Source organism: Chiloscyllium plagiosum, unplaced genomic scaffold (assembly GCF_037043375.1).
Source record: "Chiloscyllium plagiosum isolate Xiang-an unplaced genomic scaffold, Cpla_swu_hap1 HiC_scaffold_37, whole genome shotgun sequence".
Classification (NCBI taxonomy): Eukaryota; Metazoa; Chordata; class Chondrichthyes; order Orectolobiformes; family Hemiscylliidae; genus Chiloscyllium; species Chiloscyllium plagiosum.
In genome coordinates this window covers 2,519,154-2,546,267 of record NW_028270175.1, presented here as the reverse complement: position 1 = coordinate 2,546,267, position 27,114 = coordinate 2,519,154, and the positions used below count along the sequence as shown (strand labels likewise).

The 27,114-nt window shown below is 43.8% G+C and overlaps 1 protein-coding gene across 13 annotated transcripts in view; it reads right to left on the bottom strand.

The window, feature by feature from the left end:
- LOC122540474 (polyhomeotic-like protein 2) overlaps nt 1-27,114 on the bottom strand; it is a 308,477-nt gene that overhangs the window by 231,598 nt on the left and 49,765 nt on the right. For 10 of the 13 annotated variants that reach the window (XR_015753414.1, XR_015753415.1, XM_087980196.1 and 7 more), the window contains one exon: nt 2,228-2,303. The exons of 2 other annotated variants lie outside the window; for them this stretch is intronic. The gene's annotated coding sequence lies outside the window, so the exon portion shown is untranslated. The remainder of the gene's footprint in view (nt 1-2,227; nt 2,304-27,114) is intronic. One more of the 13 variants, XM_087980200.1, reaches the window with a different exon arrangement.

Sequence of the window (27,114 nt, the reverse complement as noted above, 5' to 3'; positions counted from 1 at the left end):
CAGCTGTGAAGCAGGATCATAGGACACAGAATTATAGCAAAAGATTACACACAGAGTCATGCAACTGAAATGACATATGAAACAAACCTAGATTGCTGTTAAGCCTTTCATCTTTTAGAATGGGTTGCAGGCTTTGGTTCCAAATAGACCTGTTGGACTATAACCTGGTGTTGAGAGATTTTTAAACAATGTCCACCCATGCCCAACACCAGCACCTCCACATCAGTTTTAAAATATAGTTATGGAAAAAGATGGAACTGATCTAAAAGTTCCAAATTTGGAGTAAGGCCAATTTTGACAGGCTTAGACAGAAACTTTCAAAAGTTGATTCAGATATACTATTTGCAGGGAAAAAGGGACGGTTGAGAAATGGAAGGCCTCAAAAGAATTAGATAACAATTAGTATGGAAGGCAAGGCTGGATGGCTGGAAAACTGGAGGCTCTGGTCAAGAATATACACACACACACACAGACACACACACAGGATAGTGAAAGAAGCGCTTGCTATGCTTGCCTTTATTGGGAGGTCATGTTGCAGCTGTACAGGACGTTGGCTAGGCCACTTTTCTGGTCTCCCTACCATAGGGAGCATGTTGTTAAACTTGAGAGGGTTCAGAAAAGATTTACAAAAGGCTGTTGCCAAGATTGGAAGGTTTGAGCTATTGGGATAGGCTGAATAGGCTGGGGCTGTTTTCCCTGGAGCATTGGAGGCTGAGGGGTGACGTTATAGAGGTTTATAAAATCATGAGGGACATGGACAGGATAAATAGACAAGGTCTTTTCCCTGGATGGGGGGGGTTGGGGTCCAAATGCAAAAAGAGGGCATAGATTTAAGGTGAGAGGGGAAAGATTTAAAACGGACCTAAGCGGTGGCTTTTTCCACACAGAGAGTGGTGAGTGTATGGAATGTAGACAAACAGGAAGCTGGAAGAAAACAGGAAGCTGGAAGAACACAGCAAGCCAGGCAGCATCAGGAAGTGGAGAAGTCAATGTTTCAGGACTGAATGGAATGAGCTGCCAGAGGAAGTGGTGGAGCCTGGTCCAATTACAACAACATTTAAAAAGGCATCTGGATGGGTACATGGATAGGAAGGGTTTAGGAGGGATCTGGGCCAAATGGGACTAGATTAGGTTGGGATAGCTGGTCAACATGGATGAGTTGGACCATGTTGTACAGCTCCATGACTGTATGAGGGGAAACAGCCTCTCAGCATTTACCCTGTCAAGCCCTTTAACAATGCAATATGTTGCAATGGGAATACCTCTCATTCTTCCAGACTCTGAGTAGGGTCCTTGCCCCTAACCTTCGCTCATAAGATGATCCCTCCATACCAGGGATCATCCAAGTGAACTTTCTCTGAACTGTCTCCAATGAAATATCTTTCCTTAAATAAGGGTATCAGACCGTTCTCAGTTATATCAATGAGCAGCCATCAGCAGTGGAGTGTGGGGCATAGCTAAAAAGGGAGGCAGGGGATAGTTGTCACCCAGATGTTAAAGTAAAGGAACAGAGATAGCAGAATGGGTGAAATTCACAGCTGAAAAAAAATCACTGAAATTAAACACTGTTCCAAATCAGAAATTAATCCACTGGGATGTCAGAAATCAACTTTCTGTCCTTGCGTCTTCATTCACCGGTGAGGAGCAGGTACCTGACCTCATGTGCTCAGAGGCAGTGGCAAATAATTCAGACTGACATGATCCGATTTCCTTTGAAGAAACTGTCACTGTACTGGTTTTGTCCATGTCTTCCATTAGCAACACATCTTTCTGCTTGTATTCTCTCCTGTCAAAACCGCTCTTCCTCAACCTTCCCCATTTAATAAATCACACGTACTTTTATTATTTTGGTAAGGCCTGGGGTATTAAAAGGGTTTAAACTAGAATCACTCATCGCCTGAACACTTACCCCCTCCCCCCACATACCAAATCAATTTGTGTTCTCACTTTTCTGTAGCTGTGGGAGACCCGGAGGGGGTCGGGGGTGGGGGGGGGTGCAGTCACATCTGCCGCTCTCTCCGTAACAACAAACCAGACGGCAGCACAAAACCAGAGGGGCTGATGAGAGGACAGACTGTTTCAGACTCCGGCATCCGCTCTCCCAGTCAGTCAGTCAGTCAGTCAGTCACCAGGAGACCCCAGAAAAGCTGGCCATAAGGAAACCGGCTGACATGGTGGAAAATGTCCCCTCACCCAGAGAATGAGCGTGAAAGCCCAACGTACTTACAGTTCACCAATGTTCACCTTCACCTCCTTGCCAGCGACGCAGTAAATCCACAGCAGGAAAAAGAGTGGCACCTAGACTGAGATGTTCATTTCTGGTTAATGACCTAATGTTGGAGTAATATATTATTTAGCAGAATGTTGTTACCTATTCTGGAGCATGTTACTCCAGGGTATCACTGCATTGTGTTCCTGATATTAATGGATGCAAGCAAAGTATTGTGACACTCCCTTCACATTTCTCAAGTTTCACAAATGTTATGATTATTATAAGTAACACAGACTTGCAAAGAAATAAACTGCATTTGCACACATCAAGTCTGACTAAGCACAGAGTAAGGGTACAGGCTGCTTACCTTGCTGGTTCTCCCCCCACCACCCCCCCCCCTGCCATTTACAGAGACCAGCTGGGTTAGAAAGCTGCCAAAGCAAAACTGTATTAAGATCAGGTCAATCCCATTATTAGAAAAGGCTAAATAAATAGCAGGAATCACATTGTTACACAGCCTCAATTAAACTGAAACTATTATTCAACTTCCCAGCTGCTCCTCAATCCCAAGAGCAATGCCGGGAGTTTTCACAGCGTTAAACAGAGGGAGGGAGGGAGGGGGGAAAAAGGGGAAAAGGGAGGGACCCACATGCCTTCCAGGCATCACATGTGTAACAGCTGGGTGAGAAGATCTTTGCAAGGGGAAATACAGCTGAGATATTCATTGGCTTGCAGAAGTGTGCTAGGAAGTCGCCAGTGGAAATGAAGAACACTCTCAGAATCTGCGCTGCATGTTATTGTAGGTACAAGGGGAATTCCTGAAGAAGGGCTCATGCCCGAAACGTTGATTCTCCTGCTCCTTCGATGCTGCCTGACCTGCTGTGCTTTTCCAGCAACACATTTTTCAACTCAGAATTTTAGACACACACAAAAAAAGCTCATTTTCTGGAGTTGAGTTTTCTTTTAAAATTGGAAGCAGATTTAGTTTGAATCTAATCAGTGTTTGATTCAGGGGAAGAAGAAATTCTAGTCCCACTTGTTTATTGTTAATCAAGAGCATCCTTTTTGTGTTTATTTATTTAAAGACTTGCAGCACAGGGAGGCTATTTGGTCCTTTGTACTGGGGTTGGTTAAGAAGAGCAAAATAGAGTCATACAGCACGGAAACAGACCCTTCAGTCCAACCAGTCCATGCTGACCCTAATCCCAAACTAAACTAGTCCCACCTACCTGGTCTTGGCTCATATCCCTCTAAACCCTTCCTACTTATGCACTTAAATATCTTTTTTAAACATTGTCATTGTATCCGTTTCCACCACCTCCTCTGGAAGTTCACTTCACACAGGAACCACCCTCTTGTTTTAAAAAAAAGATTACTCCTCAGAACTGCACACGGTACTGCAGAGAGGCCTCAACAATGGCCTGCACAACCTCAATATGACATCCCACCCCCTATACTCAAAAGTCTGAGCAATGAAGGCAAGCATGCTAAATGCCTTCTCAACCACCCTGTCTATATGATGGAAAATGCAAAAAATTCTAACTTGAATTCCTTGGTCTTTGTTCTACAACACTACCCAAGGCCCGACTTTTAATTGTAGAAGTCCTGCCCTTGTTTATTTTGCCAAAATATAATATTTCCCATTTATCCAAATTATACTCTGCCACTCCTCAGCCCAATAACCCAATTGATCAAGATCTCATTGTAATCTTCGATAAACTACACCACCAATTTTGGCATCATCCACAAACTTACTAACCATGCTTTCTATATTCTCATCCAAATAGATTACATAAAAACTAACAAACAAAAGTGGACCCATCACCGATCCCTGTGGAACACTGCTGGTAACAGGGCTCAGTCTGGAAAAAACCCTCCACCATCACGCTCTTGTCTCCTGACATTAATCCAATTGTCAAGCTCTCCCTGAATCCCATGTGATCTAACTTTACTGATTAGTCTGCCTTGTGGAACCTTGTCAAAGGCTTTACTAAAGTCAGAGTAAACAATGTCTATCACTCTGCCCTCAATCTTCTTGGATACTTCCTCAAAAAAAAAAAGACGTTTGAGACTCACGATTTCCCTCCTACAAAACCATGCTGACTATCCCTAATCATTCCTTTCCTCTCCGAATGTACATAAATCCAGTATTTCAGAATCTCCTTCAAATTACCCACCAATATCAGACTCACCAGTCTATAATTCCCAGGTTTCTTCTTAGAGCCATTCTTAACAAAGGCACATTTGCCACTCTCCAGTCATTCAGCGCCTCACCTATAGCAATAGACGAAGTAAATATTTCTGCGAGGGGCTGCACAATTTCCTCCCTAACTTCCCAAACCATCCTGCGATCCACTAGATCAGGTTTCAGAGATTTATCCACCTTTGCATTTCCTAATACCTCCAGCACTTCCTCTTTGGTCATGTTTTCAAAACATCAATGTTATTTCCCCAAGTTCTCTAACCTCCATTTCTTTCTCCACAATAAAAAGTGACAAAATATTCATTTAATATTGCTTTAAATCTAAAAGAATTAGAGTGAGCAATATTACTGGGCAGGTTATTCTTCAAGACCCACACAGACATGATTGGTCAAACAGCCGCTCTGTGTCATCCACATTGTATGATTCAATGACTATGACAACATTCAAAAGTACTGTGTACGCACACAGTCTAAACTAATGGCTCAGCTGGTTAGTGCACTTGTGCACATGTAGACCAGGTAAGGATGTGCTACAACAGATTTCAGAATTCATACTGACCCAACGTCGAGCTGGTCAGCAACTCTCAAAGTGCAGGTTTTGCCACTGGTCTCCACCTCACAGCACCAGGGCAATGCCCAGGTTGGGAGTGTCGAAAGGGAGGGCCGAGTTAAAGGGTGCCTTATTCTCCAGGTTCAGTAACCTCCTCACAGCTCCCCTGACAGACATGGTGGCACAGTGGTTAGCACTGCTGCCTCACAGCACCAGAGACCCAGGTTCGATTCCAGTCTCGGGCAACTCTCTGTGTGGAGTTTGCACATTCTCCCCGTGTCTGCGTGGGTTTCCTCCGGGTGCTCCGGTTTTCTCCCACAGTCCAAAGAATGCGCAGGTCAGGTGAACTGGCCATGCTAAATTGCCTGTAGTGTTAGGTGAAGGGGTAAAATGTAGATGGGTTACACTTTGGAGGGTCGGTGTGGACTTGTTGGGCCAAAGGGCCTGTTTCCACACTAAGTAATCTAATTAGATAGTCCACTCCAGGATGACTCTTTATTCCAGTCCTGAAGGAGTGCTGCACTGTCTGAGGACATACTCTTTCAAATGAGACCCAAAACCAAGTCCCATCTACCAGGTTAGGTCAGTGTTAAGGAGGTAGCAGGGAACTGTTGAGCTCCAGTGTCCTGGTCAATATTTGTTTTGTAGTCAACATTCTCACATAAAACCTGATACCTAGTGGGTCAGTACCACATGGCTGTCATGTGTACTAATTTCAATAGTGACTGTAGGCTTGAACCTTATTCACTACACCATGTACTAGTTTTGATTAAAACAGATTAAAAATCCTCAAGGGCAGACGTGGAGAAGATATTTCCTCTTATGGCAGAATCCATGACTAGGGGTCACTGTTTAAAAATCAGGGGTCATCTCTTTAAATCAGAGTTGAGGCATTGTTTAGTCCCCTCCCTCAGGGGATGTGTCTCTGGAATTCCCTCCCTAAGGGCATTGAGAGTCAGCCCACAGCACATGGGCTGCAGCAGTTAAGAAAGGCAGCTTACCCCCACCTTCAAGGGCAACTAGGGACAGGCAATAAATGCTAGACCCAGCCAACAATATCCACGTCCCATGAATGAACAATACAAAAACGTTTTTAAGGCAGGGTTGGATAGATTCTCAATAAGCAAGTGGGGAAGAGGGTGAAAAGGTCAAGATGGTGGATTTGAGGTTAACACAAGACTAACCGTGATCTTATTGAACGGGTCGAGGGGCTGAATGGTTTCCTTCTGCTCCTTGCTCTTCTTTGTACGAGACATTGAGATTCTGAAAGTAGTTATAAAAAATGCAAGCCCTTGAGTTCTCCGATCACTGAGAAGTAACGAGCCCTCAGAGCAGCACCATCGCACTCCCTTTGCAGGGTCAAAATCTGATCTGACCTCAGTAGTTTGACCATGATGTGATGGGCTATTGGCTCACAGGGAGTCAAAGTCTCACTCAACTTCAGTTCAATGTCAGAGGTTACTGGAAAACAACAGGGAGGGGGGGGGAAATCAACTTTCAATCTAAAAGCAAGCAGAGAGGCAAGGTTGTGGATTGCATATTCATTTCAAACTCTATTATATTACAGATGCAAGTATCACACATAGGAAACAAACACCATGCAACCAAAAACTATAGCCACATTTCCTTACAAAGGCATATCAGAAATGACTTCCAGACTACTTGGACCCCTTGACCTCATGGTAGCCCACAAACCTACTAACCCAATTAAACAGCAAATAATGAACCTAAAGGATCCAATAGATACCACCAGCAAAACTATCATTTACAAGATACCATGCAAGAACTGTAAAAAAACACTACATCGGACAAACCAGCAGGAAACTTGCGACCAGGATACATGAACACCAACTGGCCACCAAAAGACATGACCCACCATCATTAGTTTCTATACACACAGACAAAGAAGGACACCACTTTGACTGGGACAACACACATCCCAGGACAGGTGAAACAAAGACACGTGAGAATTCTTAGAGGCATAGCATTCTAACCAGAATTCCATCAATAAACACACAAAAAAAACCTAGAAGTGATATCATCCACCTTAAGAAACCAAGACCTATAAATAGGGAGGCAGGACATACCACCAGCACTTCACCAGAGACTCTCACTGATGTGACCTAGTCATGGTGAAGAAACGTCTGAAAACAAAGCGTCAAGCTCAGTAATAACTTACATCCTTATAAACAAATAAGACATCCAACCGAACACAGAAAATACTCAGGCCAGAGTGACAATGAAGGTCCAACAAGGAGATCCAGGACTCACTCAGCTCTGTCCCACCATCTGCTGAATTTTATCCAATTTGAGAGTCATTTACACTGTACCCACCCTGCGAGCATGTGATCTTTCAAGAGGAGTCAAACAAATACAGAATCTAGTCTAAATCGTGGGCTGTCAACTTTGCAATATGCTGGTCTGACCAGTGATTCTGCCAAATCCAGAACACCACTTGAACCTATCTCAACGTCACCCTCTCCCTGGGCTAGAAACACATCCAACTTTTTATTAAAAATTCAATCATGGGATGTGGGTGCTTTTGGCTAGGCCAGCATTTATTACCCATCCCTAATTACCCAGAAGGCAGTTAAGATTTAGCCACATCACTGTGGGTCTGGAGTCACATGTAGACCAGACCAGGTAAGGATGGCATTTCCTTCCATAAAGGGCATGAATGACCCAGGTGGGTTATTCCTGACAATCTGGTTTCTCAGTCATCATTAGATGCTGACTAAAATAAAAATCTGAAATTAAAAATTCCACATTTGCCGCAGTGGGATTCAAACCTGGATCTCTTGATAAACCCAACCCAACACTAGAATGTTGCTTTTACATTCCAACCCTCATTTATCTCAAGAAGGTTGGAATGTAAAAGCAGTGATGTGCTACTGAGACTTTATAAAGCTCTGGTTAGGCCCCATTTGGAGTACTGTGTCCAGTTTTGGGCCCCACACCTCAGGAAGGACATACTGGTACTGGAGCATGTCCAGCAGAGATTCACACGGATGATCCCTGGAACGATGGGCCTAACATACGATGAACGGCTGAGGATCCTGGAATTGGATTCATTAGAGTTTAGAAGGTGGAGGGCGATCTAAGAAATTTACAGATGATGCATGGCTTAGAAAGAGTGGACACTGGGAAATGGTTTCCGTCAGGCGGGGATACTAGGACTCGTGAGCACAGCCTTAGAATTAGAGGGGATCTGTTTAAAACGGAAACGAGGAGACATTTCTTCAGCCAGAGAGTGGTGGGCCTGTGGAATTCATTGCCATGGAGTGCAGTGGAGGCCGGGATGTTAAATGTCTTCAAGGCAGACTGATAATTCCTTGCGAGATTAAGAATGTAAGGGATACGAAGAGAATGTGGGTCAGTGGTGTTGAAATGTCGATCAACCATGATTAAATGGCGGAGTGGACTCGATGAGCTGAATGGCCTTACTTCCACTCTTATGTCTCATGGTCTTACAGGGATTTATAAAATCATGGAGGGGCATGGATAAGGTGAATAGACAATGTCTTTTCCCTGGGGTGGGGGAATTCAGAACTAGAGGACATAGATTTAGAGTGAGAGAGAATAGATATAAAAGAGATCCAAGGGGCAACTTCTTCCACACAGAGGGTGGTACATGTTTGGAATGAGCTGGTGAAAGTGGTGGAGGCTGGTACAATTACAGCATTTAAAAGGCATCTGGATAGGTATACAAAATAGGAAGGGTTTAGAGGGATAATCAGCCACGCACTAGCAAATGGGACTGGATTAGATTGGGATATCTGGTCGGCCTAGATGAGTTGGACCGAAGGAAGGGTCTGTTCCCATGCTGTACATCTCTATGATTCTATATGGAATTAGGCCACAGATCAGCATTGAATGGTGGACCAGGCTTGAAGGGCTGAATGGCCTCCTGTTCATTTTTACTTGATGCCTGGATTTCCAGCAGCTACTTTACGTGTAGCTCAGACAGGAAGTGCATTTTCAAGAAACGAGCTAGATGAATGACTTCCACTAACATCCATCGCCTGGCCTGACAAGCAGACAGGTTAAACCAGGAAGACCAGGAGACACTGAGCAACAAGATCTTCCTCCTTGAGCTGGGACTGTGTTGGAACAGAATGTTACTGAAGGAGTTGCTATAGATCTCAGCATCCAACCAAAAAACTGCAAATGGACTGTACATGGCTTTGTTTCAGGAATCTCCTGTACTGTTCACACAGACCAGGAGAGACGGTTAAGTGGAGTTGAAATGCCCATCAGCTATGATTAAATGGCAGAGTGGACTCGATGGGCCAAATGGCCTTACTTCCGCTCCTATGTCTTATGGACTGAGGCTATTAGTCCACCTCTCACATTTGGACCTTGTGTTCTATTGACAGATTGATGAGATGACGACCACACTCCATCCTAGAGCAGATAATTCTTCCAATGAAATGTCTCTGATTTCCATTGTTTTGGCACTGTGGTGCTGCCTTCAGCTGCCAAGGCTCCAGCTCTGGAATTCACCCCCCTCCTCACTTTCCTCACCTCTCTCCTGTGCCCATTCCCTCATTCCAAATATGGCAGAATCTGTTGCTTCTTGCTGACAATACCTTTACACAAAAAGTGGAAAACGCTCCACTCAAACACACAATGAGTCAGGTCAGGATCCAAATGCAAAATTCGTCAGCTGGTTAAGTTCAAGTCATCATCTGGAATCGGAGAGAGCAGGAATTGAAGGAGACAGCTCCCTGTTCTTCCCCCATCACCAACTCACCTGGAAACAGGAAAGCGCTTCAAGACATACTGGGTAAGAGAAGCATTCAGTCCCCAACAGCCCACATCAATCCATCAGCATGACAACACAGAGAGAGAACTTACTGAGGATTTAAATGCAAGTTGTTGCTACTTTAGAAGCTGAGAAAATGGTAGGAATAGGCCATTCGGCCCCTTGAACCTGCTCTGCCATTCAATAGGATCATGGCTGATCTTCCAACTCAGACCCCTGTTCCCACTTTCTCCCCATAGTCTTTGATCCCTTTAGCTCCAAGGGTGGCACGGTGGCTCAGTGATTAGCACTGCTGCCTCACAGCAACAGGGTCCCAGGTTCGATTCCACCCTTGGGTGACTGACTGTGTGGAGTTTGCACATTCTCCCCGTGTCTGCGTGGGTTTTCTCCGGGTGCTCCAGTTTCCCCCCACAGTTCAAAGATGTGCAGGTCAGGTGAATGGGCCATGCTAAATTGCCCGTAGTGTTAGGCGCATTAGTCAGCGGGAAATGGGTTACTCTTTGGAGGATCGGTGTGGACTGGTTGGGCCGAAGGGCCTGTTTCCACATTGTAGGCAATCTGATCTAGTCTAAACTTCTAACCCCTTCTTGAAAAAGAGTCAGTGTTTTGGTCTCATCTGCTTTCTGTGGCAGAGAATTCCACAGGCTCCCCACTCTCTGGGTGAAGGGATTTCTCCTCATCTCAGTCTTAAATAACCAACACCATATCCTGAGACCGTGACCCTGGTTCTGGACATAGGGTAAATGCAGGATGGACATTCCCTGTCTAGTTCAGTTAGCGTTTTGTATGTTTCTATGAAATCCACCCCCTTCACTGTCTAATCAACCAGTTCAGATGTTATTACACACTCTGGAGTAGCTGGGACTTGAATTCAGACCTCCTAGCTCACAGATAGGGACATTACCAATGCCATAAGGTCCTCTTAAATGATCGCTCTTCTAATAACCATTATTTATAAACCAGACAGTATCAGTGCACAGGTCACAGAGAGAGAAGTTAGCAGTGGACCCCCTTCAGATTGCAATCCAGTGACCTCTACTGGAAGCGGAGTGTGGGACAGCAGGAGGAGGAAGTGTTGCAGCTAATTAACACTCACCTCAGACAGAGCCAGGTAGCAGAGTGGGATCTTCAGGAGAGGGGGAGGGAAACTCTGGGGCGTGGAAGGAGCAAACCTTTCAGACATTGTAATTTAGCCTCATACAGCATACGTTCTCTTTTAAAGATAGGCCAATTACACACAGTAAAGTGATCTTGCTACAAAGCACCTTGCTTTTAAAAGTAAGCTTCAATAAAACTGATGAATGCAGGATTGTATTACAGCTCTATGCGTTGTTAAGATCATACATTATACCAACACAAAGCTGTAAAAGAAATTAGGTCCCTGGCAAGTTTGTTCCTGTCTTTTCATCTTAGACCATCTGTGACATACAGCAATCTATCAGATGCATGGTTTTAACAGAGTACAGAGAGTAGAAACTTAGGTCCTTGATCATGCTCCGAATGACAATACAGCCTCCCATCTACTGAAGTCCTTAATGATTGCTTTGGTAACCCATCAGAGTGCCTGCTCCATAAGAACATGTTCAGAGTTAGTTAACTAACAGACATCAGAACGGATCGAGCCTGCCTATGATTCTCCACGTCTGTGCAGAAAGTCATAAGACAAAGAGAGAGGGAGACAGCAGTGGTGCTGACACCCACTCCCTCCCATGCCCTTCATTCTTAGCGGTGTTTAGTAAAACAAAGATCAACGATCCAAACTCTCTGGTCATTTCCATGTCCCACAACCCCATTCCCTACAATAATCACACATGCAGCTTCTCCAGAAACTGTACAGCAAGCCAGCCCAACTTTGTCCCAGTGGGGATTCACTGTGGCTCGGTCCACGACAATTCCACGAAGGCAGCAAAAGTGAAGACTGCAAATGGAGGTCGGAGTCAAGATTAGAGTGATACTAGAAAAGTACAGGTCAGGCAGCATCCGAGGAGCAAGAAAATCGACGTTTCAGGCAAAAGGTCTTCATCAGGAATGAGGGTGGAGAGATAAATGGAAAGAGAGTGGGGATGGGGAGAAGGTAGCCAAGAGTATAATAGGTGGATGAAGGTGGGGATGGAGGTGATAGGTCAGAGGGGAGGGTGGAACAGATAGGTGGGAAGGGAGATTGGCAAGTAGGACAGGTCATGAGGGTGATGCTGAGCTGGAAGGTTGGAGCTGGGGTAAGGTGAGGGGAGGGGAAAATCAGAAAACTGGTGAAGTCCACATTGATGTCCTGGTTGAAGTGTTCAGAGGCGGAAGTGGAGGCGTTTTTCCTCCAGGAGTCGAGTGGTGAGGGAGCGGTGGTCCAGGACCTCCATGTCCTCAGCAGAGTGGGAGGGGGAGTTGAAACAATGGGCCACGGGGCGGTGGGGTCGATTGGTGCGGGTGTCCCAGAGATGTTCTCTGAAGTGCTCTGGAGAGACTGGACGCCTCCTCGCAATGTAGAGGAGACCGCATCGGGAGCAACAGATACAATAAATGATATTAGTGGATGTGCAGGTAAAACTTTGATGGATGTGGAAGGCTCCTTTGGGGCCTTGAATGGAGGTGAGGGAGGAGGTGTGGGTGCAGGTTTTGCAATTCCTGCGGTGGCAGGGGAAAGTGCCAGGATGGGAGGGTGGGTTGTTGGGGGGCATGGACTTGACCAGGTAGTCACGGAGTGAACGGTCTTTGCAGACAATTCCATGGCACTCTCTGCCATCCACATTCCCCTGAATTGGTTAACTGCCTGGAGACAGTTTCAATTTAAATCAATCTGAATCAATAAAGCCAGATAAGCAAGTGTACCAGAGCCTTAAGGGGCACTAACAAAACCCACTCAAAAATTTTAAAATCAGCAAAACAAAGATAATATCCCACCGTGCCCACTGGTCTTGCTGCTGGGGGTAATTTCAACACCCTCACTTCCTCCCCCACCTTCTGTTCACTTTAATAGATTGAGGGAGAACACTGGTGCAGTATACTTTTCAAAGTCGCATTGAGCTGAACATTCTCCCCAGTGGCTGCTGGGAGCTTGGGTTTTGGAACCAGAGAGATCCCAATGTAATGCATCAAGTACAACAGTGACCTTGTACAAGAAGCATCACAGAATAGTGGGAAATGGCCTGGATAGATCAGGAGGATTACTAAAGGTTACAATGATCTTTCAGAATTTGCCTGTTTGATCATTTCTCAGTCTGTGGTGGTTTGATGTCACAAACAAAGACAGGCCATTCTTCCCATCCAGTCCATGCCAGCTTCACTGGGGTAGTCTGCTGCGATCCCCTGATCTACAGGTTTATTTCTGATCACTGCCCACAAAATGCAGAGTTACCCTCCAAACAGAATAGACTTCTTGATAATTTTCATTCAACTTGTTATTGCACAGCTTTGGGGGGTGGGTGCAACTTGAACCCACACCTCCTGGCTCAGAGATAGGGACACTGCCACAAGAGCCCTTCACAAAGGTTTTGATTCTCATCTGTGGAATTCCTTAACACAGAGGGCTGTCAAGGTTGGGTTGTTAAGTATAGTCCAGGCCGAGATGGAGATTGTTAAATCAGAAAAAGAGAATCTAGGTTTAAGGGGGGAGGCAGGAAAGTGGAGTTGAGAGCCCTGTGTGTCGCCTCAACACCTCAGAAGGAGCAGCTGTCACAGGGAAATCCTTTAACAACCACAACCTTTCAGTGTCAAATTTTGTCACAACCGTGCTGGCACAAAGGTTGCTGATATTTTATATTGCAAAGGGAGGTCAGAAATAACTTTAGAACCTTCAACTAATCTTTTCTAGATCTTAATTTCTATCCCACAACCCAATCAGGAGTGGGATGATCATACCTCAGGAACAATGAGAAGCAGGAAATGGCTGAGTTTCACCATTGTCTGTTTATCCCCTGCTGTACACTGAGATGTAGAAATTATTTAAATATGCTGTGCAGTGTCCTGTCAGGGTTAAGCAGCACAGTTCTATGTCTATGAAAGCAACTGACATTTTCTGTCCATTTACTTTTAACAAAAAGGAAACTCTTGAGAAAGGGATATTCATGTGACTGCAGGGAGGTCATTTACAATAGTGACCCCAGCAGTAAAACTTCATTTCCAAAGAAAGACACACACACACACACACACACACGAGTAAAGAAAGAGAGAGAAAAAAAAAAATCAGCCAGTGTGTGATCTCCTGCAAAAATCAACAGGATTAGATACGGACAATAAGTAACAAAGCAGACTCTGAATTGGTTGTTACTTTCAGGAAAGAAGAAAAATACGGAATCTTGGAGTAAACAGGTTTGTAACAAGAAGTCATTTCATTTAAAAAGCATCTTCACTGAGTGGGGAAACATAGTCTCTATAACAATAGCATCCAATTACAAATGTTTCCATTACTACATGGACCTGCTTGTATTCCAACTCTTCAACACTTACTCAAACAGTTCATGTTACACTCGGCATCAGCTGATCCCAGCCAAACTACTTTGAGACTATGGAAAAACTCCACAGGAAAAAAGAGAGGGGTGTGTTTCTGATTACCTGCACTGGGACTCCTACTGCAAGGCTTGGACTCACGAGTAAATTTTCGTGTGAATTCAGCAGAAATATATCAATGTCAGTGAATCCCATGTCAGTGCCACATGTAAATTCTCTGCTGATAGCAACAATGGTTCAGAATAAACATGCAGTGACAATCCATTAAAGCACAACATTCCCAGCTTGCAGCTATAAACAAGTCATCAAGTTTCTTTTGTAACATACTCATGAACTACAAATTGACTGGTGTCCCACTGCAGAACCTCAGTGAGGTATTCAGTGGTCAATGATGACAATGCTACTGTCACTCTTCTGCGTTATACCGGAGGGTTCCAGTCAATGCTTCAAGCTCAATGATTTGGAGATGCCGGTGTTGGACTGGGGTATACAAAGTTAAAAATCACAACACCAGGTTATAGTCCAACAGGTTTAATTGGAAGCACACTAGCTTTCGGAGCGATGCTCCTTCATCAGGTGGTAGTGGAGGGCTCATCCGCTGAATTCACATCAAAATTTACTCGTGAGTCCAAGCCTTGCAGTAGGAGCCCCAGTGCAGGTAATCAGAAACACACCTCTGTCTTTTCCTGTGGAGCGTTTCCATAGTCTCAAAGTAGTTTGGCTGGGATCAGCTGATGCCGAGTGTAACATGAACTGTTTGAGTAAGTGTTGAAGAGTTGGAATACAAGCAGGTCCATGTAGTAATGGAAACATTTGTAATTGGATGCTATTGTTATAGAGACTGTGTTTCCCCACTCAGTGAAGATGCTTCTTAAGTGAAATGTCTTCTTGTTACAAATCTGTTTACTCCAAGATTCCGTATTTTTCTTCTTTCCTGAAAGTAACAACCCATTCAGAGTCTGCTTCGTTACTTATTGTCAGTATTGGTGTTAGGATCGAGCCCTCCACTACCAACTGATGAAGGAGCGACACTCCGAAAGCTAGTGTGCTTCCAATTAAACCTGTTGGACTATAACCTGGTGTTGTGTGATTTTTAACTTCAAACTCAATGATATCCTCTAATCCTCCCTCAGAGTGGGATTTCAGAGAGTTCCCCTTGGCTTGCTTTTCAGGTGACTAACAAATCTTGAAGGCAGTGAGATTATACAATACTTTTATTAGTTAATCACAGGATATCTTCAAAGTATTCAAAGAAAATGATTTTGCAGTTAAAGATAAACTATTCCCACTATTTGGAGATTCTAGAATTAGGGGCAGTGTCTGAGAATTGGGGCCAGATGGTTCAGGATAGATGTTAGGAAGCACTTCCATTCAAAAAGAACTCTCTTCCACGAACAGCAGTGAACACTAAATCAGTTGTTAACTTTAAATCGGAGATAATACCTTTGCTTAAAACAAAATTATGGATATAGGCCAAAAGGAAGTGAAGGAGTTAGACCATAGAGCAGCCATGACCTTATGGAATGGTCAACAAACTTGAGGGGCTGAATAGCCTCCCTCTGCTCCTAATAACTTGGAGTAAGCTGGTGGAGAGCTGCCTTTTCAAATACAGCTGAGTGGCTGGCTTGGCCATTGCAGAAGGCAGTTAAGAGTCTACCATATTGCTGTGTGTCTGGAGTCACATGTAGACCAGACCAGGTTAGGATGGCCGATGCACTTCAAGGACAGTGTATTAGGTGGGATTTTACAACAGCCCAGTAATTATACCCTCGCCATTGTGGAAGCTGGCTTTATATAAAACTTCCCAACTACACTGGCTCATTTCAGAACATGCTCTTCTGAACTCTTATGTTCTTATTAGAAAATTGAACAGTACAGCACAGCAACAGGCCCTTTGACTCACCAGGTCTGTGCTAACCATGATGCCATTCTAAACTAATCCCATCTGCCTGCACATAGTCCATATCCCTTTATTCTCTGCCAGTTCATGTATCTGTCTAAGCACCTTTTAAGCACTGGTATTGTATCTGTTTCTACCACCTCCTCTGGCAGTGGGTTCCAGGCTCCTACCACTCTGAAATAAACTTGCCTCACATATCTCCTTTAAACGCTCCCCATCTCACCTTCGATTTATGGCCCCGAGTATTTGACATTTCTGCCAAGAGAGACTGACCATCCATCCTATCCATGCCTCTCAAGCTTTATACACTTCTATCAGCCTCAGCCTCTGACATTCTAGTGAAAACAATCCAAGTTTGTCCAACCTCTCCTTATAGCTTATACGCTCTAATCCGGGCAACATCCTGATAAACCTCTTCTGGATCCTCTCCATTGCCTCCACATCCTTCCCATTGTGCAGCAACTGGAACTGAACACAATACACCAAGTAAAGACTTATACAACTGCAACATGACTTTGCAACTTTTATACTCAACTCCCTGACTGATGAAGGCAAGCATGCTGTACGCCTTCTTTACCCCTTATCCACTGTGTTGCCTCATTCAGGGAGCTATGGATTTGCACTGCAAGATCCCTGAATGTAATCAGTACTCCTCAGGATTCTGCCATTTACTGTATACTTTGCTCATGTTTAACCTCCCAAAATGCATCACTTCACACTTGTCCAGATTAAACTCCATCTGCCATTTCTTTGCCCAACTTTCCAACTGATCAATATCCTGCTGTATCCTTTGACAACCTTCCTTACTATCCACAACTTTACCAATTTTCATGTCGAAAATGATGAAAGAAAGGTCCTGGTTACCTTTCCTGGTTGTAGCTTCAAAACATGTTGAAAGGAGGAAGGGGAGAGTGTATGGACAGTAACGTGAAGGATGTTTTGGTGAATGGTGAAACTGTATCAAGGTGTGAACTTTAACATTTAGCTGCAGTGAGTAAAAACCTCCGAGCCAAACCTGACCCCCAAAACACAGCCACTTTCAAACAGCATCAGTCGGTTGTGAGCAGGAGTCTGGGTGTCTTATGGGGACTCTGGATCAGTGGTGCTGGAAGAGCACAGCAATTCAGGCAGCATCCGAGGACAGCTCCTCGGATCAGCTTTTTGATTTCAAATTTCACCATCTGTAGCGGTGGGATTTGAACTCTTATTGCCAGAGGTTGTGGATTGAGAGTCCAGGCATTACCAGCACCTTTCCCCCAAGGTGTGTGAAATGTCCCCACAGTCCTTTTTATAGCACTCTTTCAAATCTAAGGCAGTTCTGCAGTAAGACTTGTGTCTGGGCCAATGTTCATTTTGCTAAACTTCCTGACCGTAATCATGTCAACTTTGTTTTAACGGTGTGGAAGTCACCTGACTAATTTGGAGTCGGACCTGTCCTCGGATGCTGCCTGAATTGCTGTGCTCTTCCAGCACCACTGATCCAGAATCTGGTTTCCAGCATCTGCAGTCATTGTTTTTACCTCTGTCTTATGGGAATATCTAATTCCCTCTCCCACTTGGAGATCAGTGACACAGACTAATTGAGACGTTACCATTGGCAATCGTTTTGTCTCCAGCGAGGAGAGTAGTAGATTCCCAGCTCAGGCTGAGATGCAAATCTGAAACTTTGTTGTTGTTTGTGGTTCAGAGCACTCAGTGAGCAAATCTCCTGTTTGGCCCAGTTCACAGCGTTCACAGGGAGCTCCTGACAGTCTGTGTCAGTAAGGCTTTTCACTGAGAGTTCAGAGTCTGCTCCCAGTCGGAGGTCAATCCGTCACCTCACCCAGCACTCGCTGGGAGAGTTGCTCAGGCAGAGTCAAGAGCACGTCTGGGAATGGTGTTTCATTGATGCTGCCTTGGGTAAACGTGGGGGAGGTTTGTGGCAGATTAGGAGTTGGGGGCATAATAGTCATATAATTGAATCTTACTCAGTTCTTCCAGAATGATCCATGTTAAATGTGAAACAGCAAGCAGTAATGTCAAATGGGTCACATTAACAAAACACAGTCAGATCTCTGCACATTAAATCAACACCATAAAACTACTGTTCTCACTTTAACATAATCACTTCAGAATCAAGGCTCCGAATCAACATTACTTTAAATGGCTCCAAATTAGTCAGGTGACTTCCACACCGTTAAAACAAAGTTGACATGATTACGGTCAGGAAGTTTAGCAAAATGAACATTGGCCCAGACACAAGTCTTACTGCAGAACTGCCTTAGATTTGAAAGAGTGCTATAAAAGGACTGTGGGGACATTTCACACACCTTGGGGGAAAGGTGCTGGTAATGCCTGGACTCTCAATCCACAACCTCTGGCAATAAGAGTTCAAATCCCACCGCTACAGATGGTGAAATTTGAAATCAAAAATCTGGAACAAAAAGCTGATTTTTTTTGCAAAACAAAAGAGAGACAGTTTGTGGATATAAGCGTCACAGGCTGAGCCAGCATTTATTAACCCTTCATTAATTGTCCAGTGGGTAGCTAAGAGTCAACCTCATTGCTGTGGGTTTGGACTCTCACAAAAGCCAGACAGGATAAGGATGACAGATTCTCTTCCCTAAAACATTAGTGAACCAGGTGGGTTTTTACAACATAGTCTAATAATAACTTTGTGACCACAGAGTCTATCTTTTGAAATTTGCTCTGAACCACCTCTGAGGAGAAAGTGAGGACTGCAGATGCTGGAGATCAGAGCTGAAAATGTGTTGCTGGAAAAGCGCAGCAGGTCAGGCAGCATCCAAGGAACAGGAGAATCGACGTTTCGGGCATAAGCCCTTCTTCACTTTCCTCATTCCTGAAGAAGGGTTTATGCCCGAAACGTCGATTCTCCTGTTCCCTGGATGCTGCCTGACCTGCTGCGCTTTTCCAGCAACACATTTTCAGCACACCCACATCCAATGAGTTTACATCCTACCTTAAATAGAGAGACAAACACTGCACATGATGTTTGACCTTATCCAGTGATGCCTACATCTAGTGAACAGATTAAAAGCAAATTTATTTTTCTTTGGTACGAAAGTAGAATTGTTGACCAAAACATTGTCTGAAGACAGAATTGTCATTGTTAAGAACATCAGAGGAGTGATGTGATGATAGAAAGTTACTTTTACCTAAACTTTTATAGTTATTTGTTAATACAACCATTTTGCCAAGGAAATAAGATTGTACTCATTTTAAAAAATGTGGTGGTTCATCTCCCCCCCCCCCCCAATGTATATACATCTGGGAAATATCAGATGGAGTAGGGAGGATTGAAAATTGGGATATTACAGAACAGACAGGAAGCATGCAGTCTCCAGGCTGCAATCAGCCAACAGTAACGCGGCAACTGAGGGACTCACAGCTTGTGTAAGCATTTCGAAGACAATTTGAAAGGACCAGGAATTTCTTTTTGCAATTGAACAAACATCTGATGACAAAGTTTTGTTTCAATCATTTTTTGGCACATTCGATTCATGTGTGCACACACAGTCAGGACAAGCAAGGAAAAGGAGCAAAGTTCCAAAAGCTGGGAGCCATGAACAGAAGAATCTCTACCTCCACATTACATAAAGCAGACTGCTCTGGATACGCCTGAGATATCAAGATCAGAATTTATTAGAATTATATTAACAGCCTTTTCATTACATGTCAGGCTTGTAACTTAGTTCAGGTCAAGAAACATTCGCTCATGTCAGGCTTGGGCCAGCTCTTTTTTAATAAAAGATCATTTATCAGGCAATAAATCTACACATTGATTGATGTTTAACCTATACCAGTTTGATTTGAAATTTAGCTACATAGTTGTATTGGAGTATGATTACTGCAAAAACTCTGCAGTTTCTTTTACAGAATCAAAATGAAAACCAGCCTTTTAACAAGATTGTGCTATATCTCAGATTAAAGAAGCTGTAACAGCTTGTACAATCAGCACAAATATCCCAACAGGCCATGCCTGGTTTAGCTGACACTACTCATATTAAGGCTGGTAGAATACTGAACATTCTGTACTGACAGCAAGTCAATAAAATTAGTAGATACTGAAGGTGATCAGTTGTGTTATGAAGTTAGTTTATAATCTGGAGTTAAATATTGGATTTAGTTAACAATTGGGACATTTATATTGATGTAGGGGCTTCTTTTTATTAAAAGGGATTTTAAAAATTGATAAAGAATCAAGAACTAATTGTTATGTGAATGTAAACCCATGGAGCCCATTTCCTGCTGCAACACAGACACTAGAGAATACGTCGTCCACTCAGTGTACCAGCCTCTCACAGCAACCTAACATTCTTCAGAAGAAGCTCCAGCGTTTTGAGACTAAAGCAGAATTATTTCAATTCTTGGAATGAGACAACAACAAAATTCAACACAAAATACTACTATGGTGTGTAACTTCCTACATTAGATGACTGAACACACCTACACTCTGACAAACAAACACATCATTGAGTATGCCCAGCATTACTCGCTCAGGAATGATGGGGTTTTTATGTTCTGTTACGTTGAAGGAGGCGGGCGGTTTTTGTTTGAAAGGGAGGCGAGTCAACAGTGATGGTTCCAAACCCAGATTATGGCACATTGCACCAACACATTCACAACCATGTCTTTTCATCATCACCTCATGCTTCACATCCACCAACAGCCATCCTCATCCCTAAAATAGGGGCGTGTGAGAAGCAGCTCACACTCACAGGGACAGCACTGCCCCAGGACATGCACTGCAGGATAATTTCACAGGAGACGGCAAATTGAGGAGGGGAAGAGAATAGAAAAGCAAATTTTAAAACAGCCACTTTCTGCAGATGTAAATCCGAGATTTAAAACAGACTCCACTTCACAAATTACTTTTTCTTGTTCTTGTTGTGGGATAGTCCTCTTATCAGAAGGGAATAAATGAGAAGGAGCTGTTGGGTAAGATACACATTCAAAAGCAATGAACCAGAGTCTTAAAGGAACAGGACACGGGGTCTGGGATAACATTTACTAGACTGGTCAAAGGCATTGTAACACTTGTTTGGCTGTTCACAGGATCTGTGATCAAAAACTCTTAGTTTCACAGAGGTCATCTGCCTCTTTGTTATCTGCCAGTAAAGCATTTAAATGAGTTTGCCTGCAAGCATTATAAAGCCAAAGTTCCTAATAAATTAATGGATTCTGTCAAGTAAATGGAGATGTTTAGACATAGAATCCGAAGCAGCAGACCCTTTGATATGGTGTTCTGCAAATAGATGCATGCAAATTACCAACACCATTTTTTCTGAACAAAGTTCCCCTTATTTCCTAAAAGCAAAAGGTCTTTTATTAAGAATCTGAATACATTTTTAAAAATGCACTGAATTTAATTCCACTCCTACACAAAAATAATGCATTTTTTCTACAAAAGATGGATTTAACTAAAGATCCAAAGTAAAAACATTTCAGCAACAAAAATGCTCTTGAGTTACCTCTCTGATTCATGATCCTCCTCTACAAGGTTGTAATGGGAGCATATGTATAGGCAAACGGATCTTGTTAATGAGGTAAAAACAAGGGCTGCAGATGCTGGAAACCAGATTCTAGATTACAGTGGTGCTGGAAAAGCACAGCAGTTTGGGATCTTATTAACTTGGCTAGCCCCTTCACAGGAGGAAGCAGCCATGTCCCCACAACCTGCAAAGTCCCATTAGCACTTGGAAAAAGGAGAGCAGCATTCAGAGATACCAGTTCTCTGATCCGAGCAAACTCGCCCCAGAAAGAGCATGTGTAATGCCCAGAAGCTGTGCCCTAACTCCAAAGTTGTTAACAGTCAGGCTGAGAGGAATGGTCTTTCAGGCTATATTTATTTTAGCACCATGACATTTTATAGCACAGGAAGCCATTGGTTCTTGATGCCCGAGCAGATCGGGCCTCAGCAATCAATTGGACCCTTTTCCCCTTTCTAAATTCCAAATGTGAGTGCAAGAGACACACAGAAAGAAAGATCCAGTTCCTGTTTCTCTGCATCAGAAAACCAACTGCGGTAACAAACACTAACCCTTGACACAAACAACTATTTTTCAAAGATCCAGCAGGTCGAGGAGGAATGCTCTTCCGAGGGCTGGTGTCGACCCAATTGGCCCAATGGCCTTTTTCCACGCTGCAGGGAATCCATATTCTTGGAGGGTTCTGAAAGTTTTAGTCACGGATAGAGACCAAGGGTTTTGATGGATCCATCAGAACTTAGAGCTCACATCTAGTTTAGTTAGTTTCCAAATGTATACAGAACAAAAAGGACAGAAGCTTCCGAAATCAATCAACCCATTCACACATGTTATTAAACATGCCTGGAGCAGGTGGGACTTGAATGCGGGCCTTCTGGCTCAGAGATAAGGACATTACCACTGCACCACAAAAGCAAAAGGAAATTCCTTAAGCTTCAATTATGTGCCAGGTTTAATCCATTAAATACTTTTCCTAAATTACTAATTGCCATTGAACTATTCCTGTCAGTTGTGATGAAAGTACGCTCACATGGAGACACAAGGATGTGTTTTCAGTCTCCAGCCCAGATTGGCAGCACTCCCAATGGGAGTGTGCACTCTCAGTGTCACTGACTCAGAGACCCCCCATTGTTAATTCCCTTTAACTGCTATTCATGGTCCCCTCTCGTTTCTCAAAACGTCTGTCATGTGGAACTTCATGTGCCATTCAGAAGGGAACTGTGCCTCATTGGTGCAATATCAGTTCAACACAAAAATAGCCCTTCCATTGAATGCGGTCTAGCTCTGCCAAATAGTGTTGATGACCATATGTTAGAGACAGTTTTCTTACGTATTTGTTACGCAAGATTGTTACGTATGTTCCTGAATATTGAATTCCCAAACAGAGGCTGGCAGGTAAAATGGAACCAGGTTGACAATAGATTGGCAGGGGACAGGGGTCTTGCCTCCAGTAAAACGTTAACAGTTTCCCTTTCCCTATTCCTCTGAAAGTCTTTGTTCCCTCAGTTGCCAATGGTAACCAGTGAATAAATTAAAAACCCAACCAGTTCTAGTAACCATGACAATGTCAGATAAGTGGTGCAGCATCAGTTTAATATACGTAACCCAGTGAAACAGATTTACACTTTTTTCAGAGAATGTATCTCCTAAGAATTTGAAAGGGAGTCCATCACATTGTGGTGGAGAACATTGCAGATGTCAGGCCGAGATGATACTTTGATCAAGAGCCTGTGCACACAATCTTGTACACAGATTTGGATTATTCCATTGGTGGTAGACAGAAACGCCCCAAAGCAAACCCTCAGTAAAGTGTGCACCAGAATCATTTCACCAACAGTACCCCCAGCCCTAGTTAGCAGAAGGTACTAGAATCAACCCTTTTACCACTGGGCCCTGTGGGTATGCTCAGCAAAGGCTTCTTGTGGTACAATACTGGTTTTTAAATCATTCTCTCATCACGGTGTCATCTATACACAACTACAGTTTAACAAAGTTTCACAAAGGGGTACATAGGAGATGGCCATTCAGCCCCTCAAATTACTATCCAATAAGACCAAACTAATTACATGCATCAACTTTACTCTCCCATTCTATCCTGATAGATCTCCACTCTCTCATCATCTAAAATAACTAAAGGCTCTTGTGGTGCAGTGATAGATTTGTGATGATGGAGGTCACTATCTTCCTCTGCCTTAAAAGATTCTGCAGCCACTAACTTTTGAGGAACAGGATTCCAAAGAAACTGACTTCTGAGAACGTTTTCCTAATTTCTTAAACGATCAACCCCTGTTTTTAAAAACAGTGACCCCTAGTTCTCGATACTTCCTCGAGAGGAAATCTCCTTTCCATATCCATCTGGTCAAATCCCCTCAGCATCTTCTGAACTACTCCCTGATGGCACAGTGACAGTCTGGCGAGGGAAGGAGGGAGCGAGGGCTGCCTGGTTATTTGACTGTGCCACATGGTTTCTGTTATGGATCTATAATCTGCCTATTGTCTCGCACAAAGAAGAGACACAAGCCAATCAACAGCAGCTCTGAGTTGGAGGTGCCAGTGTTGTACTGGGGTGAACAAAGTTAAAAATCACAATAGCAGATTATAGTCCAACAGGTTTATTTGGAAGCACTAACTTTCGGAGCTCTGCTCCTTCATCAGGTGGTTGTCTGACAGCTCTGTCTTGTACTCATCACATGCTGATGTAAAATCAGCAATTTTGCAACAGTAACTACTTGCATTTATACAGTGCCTTATCATAGTTATCAATGACAGTATGGTGGCTCAGTAGTCAGCACTGCTGCCTCACAGCACCAGGGACCTGGATTCGATTCCAGACACAGGTAACTGTCTGTGTGGAGTTTGCACATCCGCCCTATGTCTGCATGGGTTTCCTTCAGGTGCTCTGGTTTCCTCCCACAGTCCAAAGGTGTGCGGGTTAGGTGGATTGGCCATGCTAAATAGTCCATATTGTTCAGGGATGTGTAGATTAGATGCATTAGTCATGGGTAAAAGTACAGTAATAGGTTAGGGGAATGGGTCTGGGTGGGTTATTCTTCAGAGGGTCAGTGTTAACTTGTTAGGCCAAAGGGCCTGTTTCACACTGCAGGGAATCCAAGATTCTTCCAAATGACCCAAACTACATCGTAGGAGTGTGAGCAGACATACAGGTAGCTCTCCTATACATCATAGCTGTGTTCCAGATGAGATGAGATTAGATTTCCTACAGTGTGGAAACAGGCCCTTCAGCCCAATCAGTCCACACCGACCCGCTGAAGAGTAACCCACCCAGACCCATTTCCCTCTGACTAATGCACTTAACACCATGGGCAATTTAGCATGGCCAATTCACCTGACCTGCACATCTTTGGACAGTGGGAGGGAAACCGGAGCAAACTCTCGCAGACACGGGGAGAATATCTGTGTGGAGTTTGCACAGTCACCCAAGGCTGGAATCGAACCTGGGACCCTGGTGCTGTGAGGCAGCAGTGCTTACCACTGAGCCACTATGCATCTTGCTTACAAGAAAATCACTTAATTAAATAATACGGCCTATGGGAAAAGTGGGCTTAAGAGCAGACTATTAAAATGTATCACTCGTGATTGCTCAAAAATCACCCAAACCTCTAATGCAAACTATAGCACAGCTTGAAGGAGGGTTGGAATCAATAACAAAACAAGAGTAAATCTAACAGTGCATTTTCAAAAAATATATAGAGAAAGCTGCGCTATATACAGTACCCCTCACAGAAAGCTGCTCTGTCAGTAGCTGACATCAGCTCATGCGCAGAACGAAGCGCACAAACTGACCCCCACTGGAATCACACTATTGCCAACAGAGGTAAGCGTTCCCCGAAATACCGTTCCCTAATTCTTCAATGACATTATAGCCAAATAGCGCTGCCAAAATGCACATTATCCCAGAATTACCTGTATAGCACAGAGAGGCCATTCAGCCTACTGTATTAAGCATAATTCACGGACCTGTCCAGTGAGTCTCAAGCCCCCGGTATGTCACTAGTGTGTACGCTGGTGAAAATTCACAGAGAGCCATCCTCATCACCTGACCCAGAGTTTGGCAAGTGGTTACCCCTCCCCAGGCCATAGCCAAATGTCACCTGATGTTAGAGAGATGCCAATGGTTGTTTGTGAACAATAGCTCAACATTTCACCATGAGTCAGGGAAGCTCGCTGTCCAACTCATTCATCTTTGTGGGCTCTTCCTGTCCTTCTGTTTGCTGAGCTGAATTTGGTGAAAGCTGATAGATTTATCCATTTTTTTTGTTTTGATTCAAGATCACTTTTGAAAAATAATGCTTATTTTGCTAATGTGGCACTTTGTTTCCACACTGTAGAGAATCTAATCTAATCTAATTGTGGTGCTGTTTGTTGGTTAGTTACAAGTGGTGTCGGGATTTGCTGGGACTGACCCCTCGAGGGGGGTGGGGCGCACTCTGCTGATGTTCCTCATTCTCAGGTAGGGAATGTCACAGAGGGTCTACCAGTCTCTCTTCCTAAACAACTCAAGCCTCTGGTTTGATGTGAAACAGCACAAGTTCTCTCAAAATTTCTCAATTCATGAAGGCTAACCCAAAAAATGTGGTTGTTTTAAAAACTGAAAGAAAGAATTGCAAATGCTGTAAATCAGAAACAAAAACAAAATTGCTGGAAAAGCTCTGCAGGTCTGGCAGCGTCTGTGGAGAGAAAAAAAAAAATCAGAGTTTCGGGTCAAGTGACCCTTCCTCAGAACTGATGTCATGCTTTACATTTGTTTGGCTATTAGTAAAATGTATTCACCTGTTTCTCTCCTGTCAATCTTCCGGAGACTGAAATCACAAACATGGAATCATTCCATGGTGCCAGAAAGCCCCTCCTATATTTGGGACAATTTTTTTTGCACGTCCCTTCCTCTCCAAAAAGCAGCTATGATTAGGTACCAAAGCCTTGCATCTGCACTGTGCACATGCGCGTGCACAAGATAGACTGGACGGTGAGTGATTCACAGCGCTTTTTTTCCAGTAATCTATTTTGTGACATTGTGATCCAATGTTGAACATTTTCATTAATGAAAGAGTGTACATGAAAAACAGCAAAAATGCAACTGCTCCACCATCAGCTAAAACACTCATTGTAAATCATGCTGAGGAACCCAGCAGTCAGTCAATGTGGGTCTCACTGATTTCTGCTTGGCACTCAGGAACAGTGCCATTGGAAATGCCCTTTCCAAACAAAATGGAAAACCAACAGGATTTCCAATCATGCCAATCTCCTGAAATTGGCACATTGCCTTAAATAAAGCAGCACACTCATTCACTGCCCAGAATTTCCATGAGGTATCTTCTAAGGGAGCCATGGCACACAGGAATGGTTGTTTTTCCACTAACAGAACCTTTCCTACAGCACACATGGGAGATGTGCATGGGGACCCTCTGGAATCCTTGATTTAGTAGAGAGTCGGAGGGAACTGTCCAGGAAATCGAAGAATTCCCCCCGCCCCCCCCTCCCCCCGCCCCACCCCGTATGCCTGGAACCCTCCAAAAGACTGTACTTCAACCTGGAATCGG